At 35.9% G+C, this 14,583-nt stretch overlaps 1 protein-coding gene across 3 annotated transcripts in view; it reads left to right on the top strand.

The window, feature by feature from the left end:
• Positions 1-14,583, top strand: part of bnl (branchless) — a 484,540-nt gene that overhangs the window by 19,638 nt on the left and 450,319 nt on the right. Inside the window, exon 2 of one of the 3 annotated variants that reach the window (XM_067756622.1) lies at positions 4,230-4,941. The gene's annotated coding sequence lies outside the window, so the exon portion shown is untranslated. Of the gene's footprint in view, positions 1-4,229; positions 4,942-5,216; positions 5,275-14,583 lie in introns of those variants that run through there. The other 2 variants (XM_067756627.1, XM_067756635.1) reach the window with 2 other exon arrangements.

Consider the following 14,583-nt stretch of genomic DNA (forward strand, 5'->3'; position numbering starts at 1 on the left):
TTAATAATATATACGTATCAAATAAAATTATTTAATAATAACACAAAAGTATATAGTGAAAAATCAATTACCTTAGTGGAAGACTCATTCAGTCAACGTGAGGTCTTCATGGGCCAGCCAGTTCAACCTAGTGGAAGATAAGTCCTTGAACTCCTGTAGAGCGTGCGAAACGGGTACATTTTTTTTAGATCTGCTGCTATCAACGTGAAATGAAAAGCTTATTCGCTTTAAAAAAAAGGGGGAAATCAACTTTGCTATTAACAATATAATTAATTCTCTTATACAGGGAGCTTAGGTTAATTAGCTGTATATGTGACTAGTATGATGGAAACGAATTCTAAAACTACAACGACCGCATTGTGTGTTTTAATAAATATAACCCTTTCAATCCTATTAACCGATTGTTGATCCTAAGGTCTCCAGATAATGAACGCATATAACAAGTGTGAGCGAAGCAGGGATATGTGAAGAAGCTTCAGAGTGCACGAATCTGCAAACTCTGTACTACTTTCAGAGTTTTCTACAACCCAGCTTACCTGCAGCAACCCGCGTCAACCATCTTTTCTCCTGAAAGGAATTCAGATGTCTGGCGTTGAATTATTGAGTGTTGCACCTTTCTTTGTCAACTCATAATGTTTTCTTTCATACTATACCTTCTATTTTCGGGCAATTTGCAGCCTACGCGAATTCTATTGTACGACTGTTTGCCCTTCAGAATACATCTTGAAAAAAGCTATAATAGCTGTGTTTTTTTTCATATCTATATACGTTTACGCTTAAACTTTATATGGACTGCTAAGCGACAAACTTTAAATACACCTCTGAAATTGCTATACATAAATTTAGTACTACTAAATTTCAATACGCATTATTTATTTATTTATTTATACTCAGATATTTATACTCAGATGTAACTGAAATATGTGTCATGTTTCACTCTCTGCACTAATTCTATGTATTCTATGCGCGTCCACTATTTATCACAACTGATTCAGCTATATGTTATACACGGAAATACAACAGAGGGTTGTGTCTCCGTTTTTCGGTACACCCTGTGCTGTAGCTAGTTGTTTAGCCACTGCCGCTATATGGATCTCCTAAGCATTATCTTAGCGAGGGTAGGCGTTTTTTTTTTTTTCATGCGTAAACGAAACGTATCCGCGTGTAAAAAAAAACACGGCTAATATCAGTGAAGACCTGTCAGCCGTATCTAGTTGGGCTACGGACAATGGGCGGTTACTTAACTGTAGTAAAACCTACGTTCTACATACCGATACCTATAAATAATGTAAACCTTAAAGTTGTTCATAAAATAAAAAGTCTAAGATTTATTGTTAATTCTAAGCTCTCGTGTAGCGATCATATTAACTCGGTAATAAGCAAAGTATATTTAACCTGGCGCAACCTGCGCAAATCTAGTCCTTACACCCCTACTGGCACTAGGCGTCAACTTGCTCTACAGCTGATACTCTCATAAATTACTTATTCTGAGCTGGTATATAGTAAGTTGGATATTCACTTCGCGTGAAGTCCAGGTTTTGATGAATAACGTCACTCTAAACAAAGGCAACCATAAACAATTGCTTTACGCACATTTTGGAAATCAAATTGCAGAGATATGAAAATAATGGCCAGCTACTACTACTGCTAATACTATTACTATTCTCTTTCCTTTGTTTGCTATTTCCTACTTTCAGTTCTAACTGTAGTCTCCTATTTATTTTTATTTATCAATTTATTTTATACTTTAATTATGGCCTCCTCTGAATTCGATTATTTTATCCATTTCATACATACATTTGTACACTTATGTATACCTTGCTGTTTTTTCACTGTTTTATCTTTCCCTTTTAATTTAATTATTATAATTATATTAAGTATTTCTTGACACGCAATTGATTAATTAATTATATTTACTATGTTTTTGATAATTATTGTTGTACTAGAAAAGATCCCAACATCTCATTGTACTAATATATTCTTTAACAAATACAAATTTAAATACAAATTAACGCCTTTCCGTCTGGCTATCAATATATAGATTGACGCGTCGGAAGCTGAATCATGCTTCCTATGCGATTCTTGCTGCTTTCGTCACAACTACCAAACAAAAGGGTACCAACTGATTTTATAGTTCTTAGCTGTACCACTAACAACTTTCACAGCTTTCATTGCGCAAGTATATATCACAGTTCCTACTCTACCATGTTAGTTAATCCCTGCAAAAATCGTTGGACCATGTGGTCCACTTGAGTACTTACCATTATACTCCACTGTAATGCAGCAATGGACCAACTCATGTTCCTACACGAACATATTGTAAGCCGATCATTGCTCGTTTTTAACGATTATAACTCTACACGATGTTTATTGGACTGTGGGTACTCCATGGATTACTCTGATGTAATGCGGAACTGGAGTATATGGTCCAGTTCTAGGACATCGCAATGTTAATTGGACCATATTTTTTGTATGGATTGTGGTTAATTTTGGAGCAGTCGGTTGGTCCATAGCGAGTACTCCATACATGCATGCATGGAGTACTCGCGATTTTTGCAGGGATATAGCTCTTAACACCTTGCTACTCGTAGGTCCAAGCGCTGCGCTATTCTTATCACATTGGATCTCTTTATCGCGTTTACTAACTAGGCCACACTTTATGAAAACGTAGTCACTTACTAATGATACATATCTAAGTAACTCATTGTTACCATATTCGAGGATCTACTGTATACACCCATAGCAATAACAACAACTTTAACAGCCACCACACATAAAATTAACATCTTTAAAAGCAAAATTGCCACCTTCTCCCACCCAACCAACTAACGAACAAATAATACAAACAAAACCAATAAAAAAGAGACATAACACAACACCAAATGCTCATCTCACCGGCAAATTGCCGAAAAATAAATAACGAACAGCGGCAGGCGCATACGAACAAATTTACCAGCAACCCACCGACAGCTTTAACAGACAGCAACCAGCTGCCGCTGACTCTAACTTAGCCGGCTAAACATAGCAACCAAACATTCAGCTGCACACAAGCGAATTTCAAAACGCGCGCTCGGGCAGTAAAAGTCAAGAAGCCGATAATAGGCGAACAAACAGCAGCCAAACAAGCGGGCAACTACAAAATAACAGCAGCGCGTTCAGAGAGCGCGCTGTTTGTTGAAGCAGACAAATTGTGATGCGTATTCGTATCTACATATGAACAAGCACGCATGCAAGCATAAACACACACGCGCGCGTGGTAGCTCAGCAATTGACAAGCGCCCAACAGTGCGAGAGATGCAGGCGAACAAACAAAATTTATATGTACATTGATAAAGTTCGCGGTGTGCGCGTATTTGTGGAGCAATCGCCCAGCGCTGGGCATGAAACACGCGCGGGTGTGTGTTTAGTTGTGATGAGCGTTTGCCGCATTGGCATAGCTCGCCGCTTGGCAATTCATCAGTATGCCGACGCGTTCCAAGCGATACGGTGCGTTTAAAAAGTAAATATTTCGAAAAAAGGCAACAGTGATAGCAGCACTAGAAGCAGCAACAACAAATTTAGTTGAAGAATAAAAAAATTGACGACAAACGCATTGCCACTCAGAGACAACAAAGTCAAGTCAAGAAGTTGAAGTCAAAAAACTTATTCAAGTCAAAGTCGATAAGAAACAAAAAATAAACGAGGGCAGCTACAAAATAGGGCTATTGTTGTAAAATTAGGCGCCAATTGCAACAATTTTTAGTGCAAATATATTGTATGTGTGTGTGTGTGAATCTAAGGCAAACGAATTGAAAAATTGAAATGATTAAAAGAAAATCATAAGTTATAAAATTTTGAAATTTAAAAAATTGTTTTCGTATATTTTTGGATTTTATTTGAAGAGTCTCAACTAGCAAGCGTTTTTGCTTTTTTCATCTCATTTGTGAATTTTTATTGAAAATTTGTGACAAACTTAAACGTCTTGCTCTAGCGCCAGTGCAATTCAATCAGAAAACACCTGAGCGTAACCAACGAACGCTTAAGCGTCGTCAAAGCGGTTAACGTGCGCGCACGCGGCTATAACGCGCTCGGAACTTAGTTGTAAGCGCGGCCGGGTTTAGGGAAACTAAGATGCTTGCGAGAGGTTGCGCAATGGAGAACAGCGGTGCAGCAAACAAATACACGACTTACATGTGCGCTGTACAAGCGCAACAGTAAAATGTAGACGTTGAAAGTAATATTTTCAAAAGTAACGAATCAGAAGAAAACATAATAAGTGAAGTAGTATCCAAAAAAACAAATATAAAAAAAATTGTATTAAAAAAAAAATAAAATGTATGTAGACGATTATTTTTTTTTTATTTTATTTAAAAAAGTTTTAAATTTGAAAAAAAACAACTATGAATAAATGAGTTAAATTTAAAAAATGCAATCTTTAAAAGAATGTTCATCAGAAATCGTAGCCAAAGCGAATTTCATAAATTTTTTACTATTGATAAATTTTCACTTAGAAATTCCAAAACGATAAAAAAAAGTGCTTGAGAAAGAAATTTTAAAAATGTTGGAAAGATTAAAGATAAAACAAGTTAAGTGCAATCGTGTAACAAATATTGACAACCTAAAAATGTAAAAAAAAAAAAAAAAAACAAAAAAAAATGGAAATGGGAACTTTTTTTACATTTTAAAAATACCATTTAAAAATGTTACGCGATAAGCGTTTATGCAAAAATGCCTATAATCAAAACCATGTACAATGGAAAGTGCAACAGTTTGTGTTTGTGCATATATAAAAGTTATTTTTTTGAAAAATTATAAAAAAGAAAAATGTATTTACATAAAAGCAAAAGTCATTTCATGTTAGTTAAGTGCGACAAGAAAATACATATGCGCACACAAAAAAGCAAGCAGCATAAGAAACGCTTAGCAAAACCGAGCATTAAGCGCGCGGTGAAATAGAGAAAGGTGAGTGCTTATTTAAAAAAAAGGTTTCAAATTTTAAATATCGAAATTTTTTTTTTCATTTTGGAATTTTTCATTCATTAAAACGGCTCAAAGTTTAAAATTTTGAATAGATTAAAGAAAGGGTAGACTATACATTAAGGGACCAGGGGGAGGGGATTGGGAGTGGTGGGAGGTAGTGGGGGCGACTCCTCCTTTCTAAAAACATCACCCCCCACAGGAGGCTTATAGTTTGATCACAATTTAATATTAAAGTTACCAAAACAATGCAAGTAAACGCAGCATAAGAAACGCTTAGCAAAACCGAGCATTAAGCGCGCGGTGAAATAGAGAAAGGTGAGTGCTTATTTAAAAAAAAGGTTTCAAATTTTAAATATCGAAATTTTTTTTTTTCATTTTGGAATTTTTCATTCATTAAAACGGCTCAAAGTTTAAAATTTTGAATAGATTAAAAAAAGGGTAGACTATACATTAAGGGACCAGGGGAAGGGGATTGGGAGTGGTGGGAGGTAGTGGGGGCGACTCCTCCTTTCTAAAAACATCACCCCCCACAGGAGGCTTATAGTTTGATCACAATTTAATATTAAAGTTACCAAAACAATGCAAGTAAACGCAGTGAATTGAGCGAAAATGATGCTACCAGACTTCAAAATATGTATAAATAAAAAACGACTCAATCTATTTTAATCGCGCCATTTTTTATTCCAGATTTTCTATTTTTTTTTTTAAGAAGTAAGTGAAATTTATTTAAAAAAAGCGCACAATTTTTTATTCCAAATTTTCAATGTTTTATAAAATATACGTAAATTATTTAAAAAAAAAAATAAAAAGCGCGCGATTTTTTATTCCAAATTTTCTATTTTTTCGTGAAATAAATATACGGAGTTGAATGAAAAAGGCCCATTTTCCTCGTTGGTTTAAAACATTTTCCATTCGTTGGTACAATTTAAAGCATCTGGTAGCACCAAGCAAGCAGGGAATTAGATAAAATGGCTGTATGCTTGTGTTCGCGGAAAGTAAACAAATAAATTATTAAATTTTACAATAATGCGTAAATTTAAACAAAAGAAAATAGTTGTTTGTGTTGTTATAAACATTATAGAGTGTACCTGTGTATAAAATTCTTGTGAAAGTGTTCGTATGTAGATAAAAAGTGATAGTTATACCATGGAAATTTTAACTACTAAAAACTGGTAAATTGTTAAAACAAATAAAAATTACTTACTGATTCTCGTTGGGGAACTCCCTGAGAACCTATGTGCAAAATTTCAAAGGTCAAACCCCTTTGATTTACGAATAAAACCAAATTGGTCCCTTAATGTATAGCCGACCAAAAAAAAATATATATATTTTTTAAGCAATCGCCAAGTGTTCTAAGCATACCGCACGTATTTAAATTTTCACTAGATACTGTACACCAAGTGCAAGGATATTTACTGGCATGACTCATAATGCCTACCAATATATTTGCTAATTTCAAGTCTGTTGCGATTTTATACTTAAATTTATCAAGCTTTAATGACGTCCATAATAGTGAAACATTTTCATAATTTTCTTGAGTTGATTCAACTATACCAATGATAAAAATGTTAGAGCTTGGGAAGAAAACGGAGAAGAACATGCTCAGTTTTTTAAAATTGTGTAAACAAAACACCCTTTGATTTTGATGAAGACATTGAAATAATAGAGTTGATTCCACCTCCGGAACTTCATCTCTTACTTGGCGTTATAAATAAACTTTATGAAAGCACGTTAAAAGAACTTGAAATAGAAAGCAATGAATGGGGTAAAGAATGCCATGTAGATCGTGACCTTTACAACGGACAGTCTTCCTTTGACCGCAATTCCTGCAAAAAATTGCTTAAAAATGTAGATATTTTGAGAAGTATTTCAGAAAAACATGGTCGTAAATGTATGAAATATCTTCAGTGTTTTCAAGCATTTGGTCTGGTAGTTAACTCTTGCTGTTCGCATAATCTAGACCCGCAATTCAAAGTGCATATTAAAAAGTTTAAAACAAGTTATGTTCATGCTGTAATTGAACACGTGTCTTACTTTTGTTCAAAACATGGAAAAGGACTCGCATTTTGGAGAGAGCAAGTTTTTGAATCTGTGCATGCAGATTTTAAAAAGACGTGGGTTAAGTACAGTGCTAAAATATCTCATCCAGAATACTCTAGTCGTTTGTTGAGAGCAGTTTGCGGATACAATAGTTGCCGTTTGTGATTCAAATAAATTGGAGAAGCTGATTAACGAACTTTTGTGGTTTCAAACAAAAATATGCATTATTTTGTAAATTTTTGCGCGGTTTCAAGTTGACAGCGTCTACCTTGATTTCTCAAACGTTTTCAATAGAGTGTAACATTATTTACTGATTTATAAGTTACCTCGTTTAGGGTTTCATTCGGCTATTTTTTTTAATGGAATCAACTTTTTTAGTCTAAGGTTGTAAGACCTACACATAATATTCGACACTCTGCAGTCCCACCTCTCACCTTCGTTTAATCTCGCCCAGTCTAATTGGGATGTCTACAGAAGTCCAAAATGATAAAAAGAGACGAAAATCACATAGAGAGTTAATGTCTTATCCAAACTTAAAGTATTTTCGCTCCCGTTTTATAGGGTCTTTTTATTTTTTATAATCTTTTCACATTTTTATACTCAGCTGAGCAGAGTTCACATAGTATATTAATTTTGTTCGCCTAACGGTAATCCGTAACGGCATAAACTAAACGAGATATATATAGACTTCTATATATCAAAATGATCTGGGCGAAAAAAGAAATTAATTTAGCCATGTCCGTCCGTCCGTTCGTCTGTCCGTCAACACGATAACTTGAGTAAATTTTGAGGTATGTTGTTGAAATTTGGTATGTAGGTTCCTGGGCACTCATCTCAGATCGCTATTTAAAATGAACGTAATCGGACTATAACCACGCCCACGTTTTCGATATCGAAAATTTCGAAAAACCGAAAAAGTGCGATAATTCATTACCTACCAAAGACAGATAAAGCGATGAAAGTTGGATATCATGATGAAATTTGGCAGCAACGTTACCCCTATTACTGTATGTGTGCTAAATAAAAATTAGCAATATCGGATGACGAACGCGCCCACTTAAAAAAAAAAAAATGTTTAAAGTAAAATTTTAACAAAAAATTGAATTCTTTCCAGTATATAAGTAAATTATGTCAACATTCAACTCCAGTAATGATATGGTACAACAAATACAAAAATAAAAAAAATTTGCAAAATGAACGTGCCTCCACCCGTTTTCGTTTCATTTTTCTAGAATACTTTTAATGTCATAAGTCGAACAAAAATTAACCAATCCCTGTGATTTGGTGGGTGCATAGATTCTATGACGATAACTGTTTTCTGTGAAAATGGGCGAAATCGGTTGAAGCCACGCCCAGTTTTTATACACAGTCGACCGTCTGTCCTTACGCTCGGCCGTTAATACGATAACTTAGCAAAAATCGATACATCTTTACTAAACTTAGTTCACGTACTTATCTGAACTCACTTTATCTTGGTATATAAAATGGCCGAAATCCGACTATGACCACGCCCACTTTTTCTATATCGAAAATTACGAAAAATGAAAAAATGTCATAATTCTATACCAAATATGGAAAAAGGGAAGAAACAAGGTAATTGAATTGGTTTATTGACGCAAACTATAACTTTAGAAAAAACTTTGTAAAATTGGTGTGACACCTACCATATTAAGTAGACGAAAATGAAAAAGTTCGCAGGGCGCAATCAAAAGCCCTTGGAATCTTGGCAGGAATACTGTTCCTGGTATTACATATATAAATAAATTAGCGGTACCCGACCGATGATGTTCTGGGTCACCCTGGTCCACATTTTGGTCGACATCTCGAAAACGCCTTCACATACAACTACAACCACTCCCTTAATACATTCAATTTGATACTCGTATCGTACAAACACATTACATATTCATCCCTGGTCCACCTATATGGCGGTATCTCGAAAAGAGGTCCACCTATAGAACTAAGGCCTACTCCCTTTTAAAATACTCATTAACGCCTTTCATTTGATTCCCATATCTTACAAACACATTCTAGAGTCACTCCTGGTCCACCTTTATGGAGATATCTCAAAAAGGCGTCCACCTATAAAACTATGGGCCACTCCCTTTTAAAATACTCTTTAATACCTTCCATGGTGATTTTCCCTTATTTTGTCTCCAAAACTCTCAGCTGAGTATGTAATGTTCGGTTACACCCGAACTTAGCCTTCCTTACTTGTTTTGATTTGAAACTACCTATAACTGCCATTTTGTTTTGTTGCTCAGTCTAATGGACCTACATTCAAGTGTACTTCGGTAATCTTCCGTCGTTATCACAAACTTTTATTTATTTATGTAATTTATTTCATCATTTGGATCACAATTTATTCAATTAAATTTCTCTTGTCAGTCAGTATTTATCTATTTTTCGTTTTGCAAATTTTTTGCTCAATTACATAATGGCAAAATGTGTGCGATAAAATTAAAAGCATGAGCATGTGAAAAAAAGGAGTTTGCATATATGAATGAATTTTCACGTTTAAGCGATTTTTCCTGTGTTTCGGCGTTTAGTATATTCTGGCCTTTTAGTTTTTCTCTTGTTTTTTTTTTTTTTAATTTTTTTTATATTTTTTTTAACGAGCTGCTGCGTTAAAGCTTTTGTTATCTTCGTGTTACCAATAGCAGGGCATCTAAAATAGTGTTATTGTTTGACGTTACGAACTCGTGCAAGTCTTTTTTTTGTTTGTCGTCTAACTCTCACAGCTAAAGATAAATACATTCATCGTATCTGCATTAAGATTGCCGCTGATAACTTGAGACTCACAGACAGACGACTAAGTAGGCGCTACGCTGACGTATTGTAAATATTTTTGTGCTGATATCTATAGATGTATGTCTTTCGAGTACATATTTAGTGCATGAGTTATGCAATTAAAATTTTTGTAAATTGAAAAAAAAAAAAACAAGTAAGGAAGGTTAAGTTCGGGTGTAGCCGAACATTACATACTCAGTTGAGAGCTATGATGGCAAAATAAGGGAAAATAACCATGTAGGAAAATGAACCGAGGGTAACCCTGGAATGTGTTTGTATGACATGTGTATCAAATGAAAGGCATTAAAGAGTATTTTATGAGGGAGTGGGCCATAGTTCTATAGGTGGACGCCATTTAGGGATATCGCCATAAAGGTGGATCAGGGTTGACTCTAGAATTTGTTTGTACGATATGGGTATCAAATTAAAGGTATTAATGAAGGTTTTAAAAGGGAGTGGTGGTAGTTGTATAGGTGGTCGCCTTTTCGAGATATCGCTATAAAGGTGGACCAGGGGTGACTCTAGAATGTGTTTGTACGATATGGGTATAAAATTAAAGGCATTGTAACGAATTTACTTGCAAATCCTCTTATTGCAATCCTCTGCTAAGTTCGAATCACTAAACTGTTGAATAAATAACTTCAATTTGTAATAATGCAAAATGGCCTTTATTAAAGTACTTCACAATAACACTCAAACTGTGCAACGAATAGCTTGCTTTATAACCAAACTGATTGATAGCTCAAATGAAACTCTACTATTCAAAATATTATTGCTCTTGCTCGCTAGATAGCGTCTTAGTCGAAACTGCTTGACAACTCAAATCAAACTGAATTCCAGCGCCTCTACAATTGCCGCCTTTTATGCTCTTTGATTTCAACCTTCATATCTTCTAGGCTCTTCCAGAATCTACTAGTCCAGTAGTTCTCAAACTTCTCAGCTGTAACTACAATTGCACAATTTTATAGTTTTTCTCATTGCATACTTATAGGAGTATCTCAGATATAAGCATGTGTTTGTGCATTGACTCTCCGCTGCTCGTATACGTACATGGTACATATGTGTAGACGCAATTATTGTTTCGTTTATGTAGATACATAATGATTGATCTGTGGATGTGAATTCACGTCACTGCTTAGCATCGGGTTAGAGATGGCAGCACTCCTTAGTTTTGCTAATATTCGTAACAGTATTAATGAGGCTTTTAAAAGGGAGTGGTGCTAGTTGTATATGTGAAGGCGTTTTCCAGATATCGACCAAAATGTGGACCAGGGTGACCCAGAACATCATCTGTTGGATACCGCTAATTTATTTATATATATAATACCACGAACAGTATTCCTGCCAAGATTTCAAGGGTTTTTTATTTCGCCCTGCAGAACTTTTTCATTTCATTCTACTTAATATGGTAGGTGTCACACCCATTTTACAAAGTTTTTTTCTAAAGCTATATTTTGCGTTAATAAACCAATCCAATTACCATGTTTCATCCCTTTTTTCGTATTTCGTATAGAATTGTGGCATTTTTTCGTTTTTCGTAATTTTCGATATCGGAAAAGTGGGCGTGGTCATAGTCCAATTTCGGCCATTTTTTTTACCAATACAAAGTGAGTTCAGATAAGTACGTGAACTGAGTTTAGTAAAGAAATATCGATTTTTGCTCAAGTTATCGTGTTAACGGCCGAGCGGAAGGACAGACAGTGGACTGTGTATAAAACTGGGCGTGCCTTCAACCGATTTCGCCCTTTTTCACAGAAATAAGTTATAGTCCCAGAATCTAAGCCCCTATCAAATTTCACAAGGATTGTTAAATTTTTGTTCGACTTATGGCATTAAAAGTATCCTAGACAAATTAAATGAAAAAGGGCGGAGCCACGCCCATTTTGAAATTTTCTTTTATTTTTGCATTTTGTTTCACCATATCATTACTGGAGTTGAATGTTGACATAATTTACTTATATACTGTAAAGATATTAAATTTTTTGTTAAAATTTGACTTTAAAAAAAATTTTTTTTTAAAGTGGGCGTGGTCGTTCTCCGATTTTGCTAATTTTTATTAAACAGGCATATAGTAATAAGTGTAACGTTCCTGCCAAATTTCATCATGATATCGTCAACGACTGCCAAATTACAGCTTGCAAAACTTCTAAATTACCTTCTTTTAAAAGTGGGCGGTGCCACGCCCATTGTCCAAAATTTTAATAATTTTCTATTCTGCGTCATATGTTCAACTCACCTACCAAGTTTCTTCGCTTTATTCGTCTTTGGTAATGAATTATCGCACTTTTTCGGTTTTTCGAAATTTTCGATATCGAAAAAGTGGGCGTGGTTATAGTCCGATATTGTTCATTTTAAATAGCGATCTGAGATGAGTGCTCAGGAACGTACATACCAAATTTCATCAAGATACCTCAAAATTTACTCAAGTTATCGTGTTAACGTGAGCTCTGCTCAACTGAGTATAAAAAAACGTGTACAAAGTAGGTACATACATACCTAGATTTTGAGTTAACATGGACGAATCAAATATTTTTTTATTTGTTCTGTGAAATGTTTTAGACGTTTTTAATGCCTTATTTACACTTAGCTGTTATTCTAATGAGATAGATTTAGGTGGTAGAGAATTTGTTGATTGAAATGTTGTAAAACAAGGGCGGCTAAAATTAAATGATATTTCTTTGATTACTTCATAAAACGAATCAAAAACTCTTACAATCTGGCGTCACATGCCTTTAAATTAGGCTGGACCAGTGATAGCAGATGTATGAAGTGCAGGTTGAAGGAGAAATCTATCAGACAGCAGCATTTGTTGCTGTTGTTGTTGTTGTTGAAAGTGCTTCGCTCCATCCAATGGGTACGACCAATCACAAATTGTCATCAATGTCCTTAATGGGAGTCCAAGGAAACTTGCTGTTTCAACAGGGGTGGACCATAATGAGAGGGGTGTTAGTGGCGTTGGTTCCACAATACAGTTGAAAAGACAGGTGGTGTCATGTGGGGACACATTGCAAGCAGGACATATATTTTGTATGTCGGGGTTGATTCTGCATAGGTAAGAGTTTAACCTGTTACAGTACCCATATCGAAGTTGAGCTAGAGTGACGCGCGTTTCCCTAGGGAGACAGCGTTCCTCCTCTGCTAGTTTTGGGTATTGTTCTTTAAGTACTGGATTCGCCGGGCAATTCCCGGCAGAGAGGTCCTGTTTGGACACCTGTTTGTGGATATCACTGAGGATCTGCTTGTGATTTTAAGCTTCATACGGCTGTGTTCTCAGGTGCCGTATTTCCTCATAATGCTTACGAAGGTGACCCCTTAAGCCCCTGGGCGGAGTAGCCTCATCAATCAGATGTCTGTTGGGATGCCCTGGTTTCAGGGTATTCAACAGAAACTGTTTGGTTAGCATATCATTTCTCTCGCTGATGTGGAGTATTCTCGCCTCATTATCTAGATGGTGTTCTGGGGACATACGAAGACAGCTCGTAGCGGTTCTGAGGGCGGTATTTTGGCAGTCCTGTATTTTCTTTCACTGAGTAACCTTCAGGCTTGGCGACCATATCGGGAATGCGCAGCATGCAATCGGCTTCGTAAGTGGTAATGAGCGTTTCTTTATCTTTACCCCAAGTACTGCCGGCAAGAGATTTGAGGATTTTATTACGGCTCTGAATATTCGGTACGACACAGTCGGTATCGTGGTGCCATCGACGTGGATGTTCAATATGGTCGACATTTGAAGCGTCCATGTTGTAAACAAGGTCGCAGATGATTTAGTCGGTGACAATGTTTATTTTGTTACAAAGCTCATCGATCTGAGGGCCTGGGCCTGTGGCCACTTTTGTGAAGTAATCGGCGTGGAAAACGATAGTCACTCCTTCTGGTGGTGAAGGTAGCATAGACATGAAGAATCTAAACAGAAGTGGGGATAGGACATCACCCTGGGGCAAACCTAGTTTAATTCTACTTGGTTTGCATGTTACGTTCCTGAATTGCACCGATGCTTGCTGACCAGACAGATAATTTGCGGTCCACCTTTTAGGATTTGGAGACCCTTCCAGTTATTGCAGTAACGTGCCGTGGTTGACCGTGTCAAAAGCTTTTGACATGTCTAACGCAACGATTAATGTCCTATGGTGAGTATTTTGATTTAATCTGCAATTTATCTGAGTACCAATGCCATTTTACGAATATTTCGGAAAACAAATTCGATATTAACAATATTTGGCACAAAATGCAGATGTAGCATACCGTAGGTCTTCAGAAACGTATTAAGTTACTTCTGAGTCTAATACTTGTCGGTCTGTGTTAGCTGATATCATAACCCTTGTCAGTAATATACTAGTCCTGTAATTGGCTAGATATGTAAGTTGCCTTTCTCTACCACAGCTAATTTCTTTAAAGAAAGCTTTGAACTCAACTTTCTTATCCGCAAGCCTCTAAGTAACCCCACTATCAATGATTTCCGCAAGCTTTTCATTCAGCATTTTCTTATCTCCTACGCTTAGCATTAAAATGATGCCATGAAGATAGAACAGACTATTTGACTCCAAACAACTGTAACTGCGCAAATACACAAAAAGAATAAAAAACAACAAAAAATATTATAAAACAAGTAAGGAAGGCTAAGTTGGGGTGTAACCGAACATTACATACTCAGCTGAGAGCTATGGAGACAAAATAAGGGAAAATCACCATGTAGGAAAATGAACCTAGGGTAACCCTGGAATGTGTTTGTATGACATGTGTATCTCTTCGAGATATCGCAATAAGGGTGGACCAGGGGTGACTCTAGAATGTGCT

Source organism: Eurosta solidaginis, chromosome 1 (genome assembly GCF_040869045.1).
Source record: "Eurosta solidaginis isolate ZX-2024a chromosome 1, ASM4086904v1, whole genome shotgun sequence".
Lineage (NCBI taxonomy): Eukaryota > Metazoa > Arthropoda > Insecta > Diptera > Tephritidae > Eurosta > Eurosta solidaginis.